At 37.7% G+C, this 7,138-nt stretch overlaps 1 long non-coding RNA gene across 1 annotated transcript in view; it reads left to right on the forward strand.

The window, feature by feature from the left end:
• Positions 1-4,882, forward strand: part of LOC122556518 — a 59,994-nt gene extending 55,112 nt beyond the window's left edge. Inside the window, exon 4 of the long non-coding RNA XR_006313552.1 lies at positions 4,531-4,882. This is a non-coding gene — a long non-coding RNA (uncharacterized LOC122556518). The remainder of the gene's footprint in view (positions 1-4,530) is intronic.
• The last annotated feature ends 2,256 nt before the right edge of the window (positions 4,883-7,138 follow it).

Below are 7,138 nucleotides of genomic sequence, written 5' to 3' on the forward strand. Positions count from 1 at the left end.
GGATTGAGACTGAGATAAGGTGGGGGGAGGGGAAATGAGGAAGCTGGAGAAATCTACATTCATCCCGTGTGGTTGGAGGGTTCCTTGGCGGAAGATGAGGCGCTCTTCCTCCAGGCTTCGTGTGGCCAGGGTCTGACCTGCATGTCCTTGGTGGAGTGGGAGGGGAGTTAAAGTGTTCAGCCACGGGACGGTTGAGTTGGTTGGTGCGGGTGTCCCATTCGTGTTCCCTGAAGCGTTCTGCAAGTAGGCGGCCTGTCTCCCCAATGTAAAGGAGACCACATCGGGTGCAGCAGATACAGTAAATGATGTGTGTGGAGGTGCAGCTTCAGGGAACACCTCTGGGACCGTCGCAATTTCACCTGCACCTCCACACACATCATTTACTGTATCCGCTGCACCCGATGTGGTCTCCTCGACACTGGGGAGACAGGCCGCCTACTTGCGGAATGCTTCAGGGAACACCTCTCAGACACCCGCACCAACCAACCCAAACGCCCCGTGGCTGAACACTTTAACTCCCCCTCCCACTCCGCCAAGGACGTACGCTTGTCCAGCACCACACTTTTCAACTCTGGTCTCCAGCATCTGCAGTCCTCACTTTCTCCTTCTCTATCAGAAGGCCTGATAGAGTGTATTTGTTCACCGCTTCTGTTATTTCCTGGCTTCCTGTTATTATTTTGTCCTCTAAAGGACCTATGTTAACTGTTGCCTCTTTCTTAATTTTTAAATATTTAAAGAAGCTCTTATTGTCAGTTTTGATATTACTTGTTGGTTTGCCTTATAGATATTTTCTCCCTCTTTTTGCTTTGGTTGTCATTTTGATTGGGTAGACAGTGAAATTTTTTTCCTAGAATGATGACATCAGCTTGTACAAGAGGGTTTAGCTAAAATTTGAAGGGTGATAGATTTAAGACAGATGTCAGAAGCAGCTTCTTTACTCAGAGAGTGGTAAGGGTGTGGAATGCCCTGCCTGCCAATGCAGTTAGCTCACCCACAGTAGGGAGATTTAAACAATCCTTGGATAAGCGCATGAATGATGATGGGTTAGTGTAGGGTGATGGGCTTAGATTAGTTCACAAATTGGCACAACATTGAGGGCCGAAGAGCCTGTTCTGAGCTATATTGTTCTATGTTCTATTTGTTGGCTTTTAAAACTTTTACAATCCTTTGATTTATCATTAATTTTGACTATGTTGTATGACTTTCTTTTGTTTTGATACTGTCCTTAATTTCCTTGACTATCATGGTTGATTTAACTCCTTCGATTCCTTCATCCTCACATATATTTGCTATAAGTCATGAACTTTCTTTTAAACATGTTGGGTAATTGTTTATTAACCATTTTTTCTGATAAATTTTCCCAGTCCATTTCAGTCAACTCTTTCCACATTCCTATATAATTACCCATATTTAAGTTTAGCACAGTTGTTTCTGACCCAAGTTTCTCGTTCTCAAACTCAATGCTAAATTTGACCACATTATGGTCACTGTTCCACAGAGGATTTCTTATTCTGAGATCATTTATTAAACTTGCCTCATTACACATTGCCAGATCCCTGGATACGCAACATATTATTGTCAGAAACTGGATGTAAGTGTGCTCGCTGAGCTGAAAGGTTCATTTTCAGACGCTTCATCACCATACTAGGTAACACCATTGGTGAGTTCTGTAGGAAGCTATTGTAGGAAACTATCCCAAATGTACTCTAAGAATTCTTCTTTGTGGCTATTTCTGATCTTGCTAATCTATATGAAGCCTAAAGTCACCCATGATCAATGTACTGCCTTTTTTCTCCATGCCATCATTATTTTCTGACTTATTCTGTGTCTTATAGAACAGCTACTATTAAGGGACCTATATACCACTCCCACCCAGTGTTTTCTTACCATTTTTATTTCTTACCTCCAACCACATGAATTCAACATCATCCAATCCAAGACCATTTCTTACTAATGTACTAATTTCATTTTGTACTAACAAGACTACCCTATCACGCTTCCCTTCCTGCCTGTCCTTTCAAAAGTCCACATAACTCTGAACATTCAGTTGCACCTTTGTTCTTGTTGTAACCATGTCTCCGAAATGGCTCAGAAATCGTATCTATTAACCTCTATTTGTGTTGTTAGTTTTTTTATTTGTTGTGAATAGTATGTGCATTCGAGTGAATGGCCATTAATGTTGCTTTATTACTTTTTGTTGCCCCTATTTACTGCTCTTTTATAATGCTTGCCCTACTCTGTCCGTTCCAGTTCCACTCTGGGTATGGGATTTTCAAAATAATTGTCCTGCATTGTTGCAATATTGTTTTGATTTGAACTCATACACTTCTCTCATCCTGAACTTGACTACTCCTAATTGAACCCTTATTTGAACCCAGGTGTGGTCCTAGCATGGTTCAAGTGAGGTCTGACTGGAACTGCCCCTTGCTATCCCAATAATGATGTCAGTGTACTCTGATCTGAAAACCCATTCCTCCTACACTTTCAGCCGCATATTTAATCCCTTTTTCCTATTTGCCCTTTGCCAATCTGCCTGTAGCTCAGGTAGTTATCCTAAGATTATTGGCCTGGAGGTTTGCATTTTAATTTAGCTCCCAATGTTCAAATTCTTGCAGCAGAATCAAAGTGTTCTGATAACTTACCCCTTCACAGTGAAGCCCAATATTTGCAGCTCAGACTTCAGATCCTCAACTTGGATCCAAAGTTGCTTGTGCTTGACAAAACTGATTCTCCTTGGTTTCTGTCCTGAGTACTATGGAGTCTTCCCACATGAATACTCACAAAGCAGAGAGCTCAGATTTTCTCAAATTGCAGTAAGCTGCAGATTTCAAATCAATGTGCCTGATCAGCAACTAGTTGAAACGCAGCTTTTCTGCTGAGGTAACCTATTCCCATAAATGCTCTGAACACGAGAAAGACTAAATTTGCTTCTGACCCTCATCAAGTCTCCTCCAAACTGCCCAACAATTTCTAGGTTTTGTAAACTCAAATAAATCCTTCATTATTCTAAACTGAAAGGAACCTGTTGATCTTCAATATTTATTGCACCTGTCAGAAACAACCACATTATAAACAATTTTCCATTTACATTCCAGGGTTTCCCTGAATTAGGGCACTGTTCTGAAAGGACTATTTGACCAAGTCTTTTTTATGAAAGAAATCTCTTCACAAAAGTAACCAGCATCCATATGCCATATTTTAAAATTCCAGCTGTGAAAATGAAATTAAAGATAAATTGCACACTTTCTGTTACAAATAATAGATTTTTAAAAATCATTTTGATGATCTAGTAGCATTGAAATGGAAAGAGTTCACTAATACTCAATGAAAACATTTCCTCATATCGAGGATTTCAACTCCCTAAAAAGAGTTGAATTGGGACAGATGGAAAGTAAAATGTAAAAAAAAAACTCAAGCCTGATCTTAATATCTTAATTCTGGTTTTAAAGGAGGTGGGACTGACATTGGATGACCAAATCATTCCCAGGACATGGGCTTTGCACTTCCTCACTTTGATACTTCATTGACTGCAAACACAATGAAGGTTACAGATGTGCATTTTATAAACCCACTTAATCTCAATTTAAAATGTTTCAGCGAATTGACATTCTCTACTCTTGCTTTCTAAACATTTACCTTTCTAACCGCATGGCACAACTCTCTCATGGGAAAGTCAGTTAGACTTATGACCATGTCAAAATGGTTCTGCCTGGTTGGAAGCTGAACTGTACTGAATGGTTTCAGAATTGTAGTTGCAATATAAATGTACACATGAATCTGTGCACTGTCAATTTAATAAGAAAATTGACGGCAGGTCAGTTATTATGATATTTAAGAAGGTTTCAATGGAATATTACTACTTTGCATCATTTTAATACCTGGAACATATTCAGCAGGAAGAAGTTTTATGCGTTGATGAGGGAATTTAGCATGTCAAACTTTTCAGCCAAATAGAGTTGCTGTGTCTATCTGCTTGCCCTTTTATTAGTTGCTTTTAAATCTCATGGCTTTGACTTATGACAATTCACTTCCAGTTAGGTTTCAAATCCTGTAAATTCACTCTGGTTCCTAAGATAGCACTTCCTAATCTTATGACCACTACTATCTAGAAGGACAAGGGTAACAGACACATTGGAACACCATGACCTTCAAGTTCTGCTCTAAGTCACTCACCATCCTGACTTGGAAATATATTGCTGTTCCTTCACTGTCATTTTGTCAAAATCCTGGCATTCCCTCCCTAAGGACATTGTGAGTCATCCTACAGCACATGTACTGCAGCAGTTCAAGAACACAACTAATTACCACCTACTCAATGGCAACTAGGGATGGGTAATAAATTATGGTAGAGCGAGTGATGCCCATATCACATGATTGAATTTAAAAAAGTGTCACCACAACAATTTTACTCTAACTTAAATAAAAATTCCTCTTGAATTGTGAAAAGTTCTTGCAACTTTATTATGAAAAGCAACTATTGCATTTGACCAGTTAACTCAGTTTATGTGTCTCTTAATCTTGAAATTTTAGGAGTGTAACTTCCAAGAAACTGGTCTTTGGCCTTCATTTCCTGACTTCGATACAACAGTTTCTTGCAGAGTGACCCTATCTGTTAAATGACAAATGGAACTGAAAAGGAAAAAGAAGGAAGACTTACCAGTCATTTATTGGAGTCAGATTGTACTGCAGTGACAAAAGTGATAATTACATGGGCAAAAGTAAGGTTGACATATGTCCGTCTTTCAGCTGTTGTGGCAGATGGTAATTTAAGTAGAATTGAAGAGATCTGCGCATCTGTTGGCTGACTTACAGCTCAATGCTGAGGTGTGTGGTATTGATCTGAGTAAAACGTGATGTACACTAAAATGAAATTCTTTTTGACCCTGCAATTATTTTCAAATTTGTCTCACATTGTGCAGTGCACACAATTGATATATCTATTAAATAATTTCAGTTCAGCATTTGTGGCCTGTAATTACAAGGCATTTCATTAATTTCAAAGACTTATATCTGTTCTCTTAGCATATGAGCTTTTAGATTAAACTTAGTCAAGGCTTCCTTGAACAGATTAGTAATTTAATTACTTTTTTCTGGATTACATAGCCTAGGCAATAGCAGAATTGTTTTTAAATTAGGTTCAGTGCTCAAGAATTTAATCTATTTTTTATCCAGAAAATTATGATCTCTATTTAGGTTAGGTTTGGTACAGATTATTGACTTTATATTGCAACAATACATATTTGCTTAGTAATTAGAAGCAGTGGGTCTCATTTAGCTATTTTATCATTATTTCGATAGTTAAGTAAGATGTTTTTCTCTGGACAATACTTACAAAGGTGTTTTAGATGAACTGCTAAATTATCATTCAGTGGGAAAACTATAGTTAGTGCCTTATTTATTCCTTTGTCCAACACTTCTGCTTCTTTCTACTTTTACTGAATTTCTTTCCTGAAGGCATGCTCGAGAGTTAATTGGTTGAATTATGTTGTAGGTCGATCATTAAGGTTTTCACCATGTGTTCCTGAAGATTTCATTACATTAACTCACACCTTCAATGACCTCAGCCCCACACTTTCTCCATTGATCACTAGTATCAACAGCTCATAAGATACATTCTTTTCAAATTATATGGAAAATGAACAGAATCTTCTTCACCAATTGAATGATGTTATATGAACAACTTTTTTTTTCTCCAGCTGCAATATTTCTGCAGCTAGTAAACAAAATAATTTTTGAAATTTTTTTTATTACACTATTTTTGTTTCCCCTCTAGGGTTGCTCACAGGAGTGTCCTGGAGATTGACTGAATTCCTAGAGGCTTAGGACAATCCGAAAGAATTGACAACTTTATGTTTAGAGTCTGTCGTGGAAATTAAATTGACTCGACTCAACTGCTCGCAAGAGCAAAGAGAAAGCTTTATTTTTAATCCTCAGCATGCAGGACCGATACACTTGGCAAAAATGCCTTGTGTAAGGGCAATGAACAAAATTCAGATATTCTTTTTATACCATTCTTATTACACGCTCAAGGACAAGGGCTGGGAAAAATTTGAGTTCTTGTTTTCTCATTCCCTTGCCGTGGACATAACTGTCTTTATGTTTTCCTTAGCTTTTTTGCTGAATTCGACTGCTTGCAAGGCCAGGATGAATGTTTACAAAGTTCAGCAAAGATAAGGTGTCTCCTTGACTGCAGAATTCAGCAAAGTATTTGCAAAGTTCATAAAAGTATTAAATTTAGCAAAGCATTCTCTTTCAGATTTCACACTAAATGTTAATTTTGTTAATTTTCCATTACAAGTCGCAAGGGTTGCTCAGTATAGGGCCATCCACCCTGTTCATAACGGAAACATAATAGTGAGTATCAGGAATAGGCCGTTTGATTCCTTGAACCTGTTCCAACATTCAATAAGACCAGGCTGATCTTCTACACTAATTCCATTTTCCTGTTCTTCCCCCACATCCCGTAATTCCTTTAATATTCACAAATATATCACTCTCATTTGTAATTTATTATTCCTTCCTGATATAGAGTTGTATATTTGGATATTTGAGGTCCATATTTGATGGGATTTATATTCTCCTTAAAGAGAAGTGAAGCTAATTCAGTAGATGGTTTGATTTCACAGCTCTGTTCAACATTGTTTTCAATGGAAAAATTGAAACACCACTATTTCTCTGTTCCTTAGTTAGGAAATAATGATTTAGTTAGAGCCATGTTTCTAGCCCAGATCTATACTTAGCTGTGAAATCAGTCTCTGGTGAGATGTAACCCATTTGGCTGGTCCATATGTACTATCCAGTCCAGATGGATTGGTTCAGTCGTGGCATATGGTGACTGCTCTTTCCTGTCAACCAAACAATAATAAATATGGAGTAAGTTACTTTTCTCATTATTAAGGAAAGCAAATCAAGCCTAGAATAAAAATGTCCTGTTAATGGTTAATTCACTTAATAAAGTATTAATGTGCTCTGTAATAAATAGAAGAAGCAAACTGCATGACATTAATTTATAATACACATAAAAAAACTAGTTGCTTTGCTATCTGTATACACTCCTCCAGTTTAACACATAATTACATTAGATAAACAGGCCCAAATATTACCTTACATCAATTAGCCATGCCATTGTTATGGTCTC

Source organism: Chiloscyllium plagiosum, chromosome 14, assembly GCF_004010195.1.
Source record: "Chiloscyllium plagiosum isolate BGI_BamShark_2017 chromosome 14, ASM401019v2, whole genome shotgun sequence".
NCBI lineage: Eukaryota > Metazoa > Chordata > Chondrichthyes > Orectolobiformes > Hemiscylliidae > Chiloscyllium > Chiloscyllium plagiosum.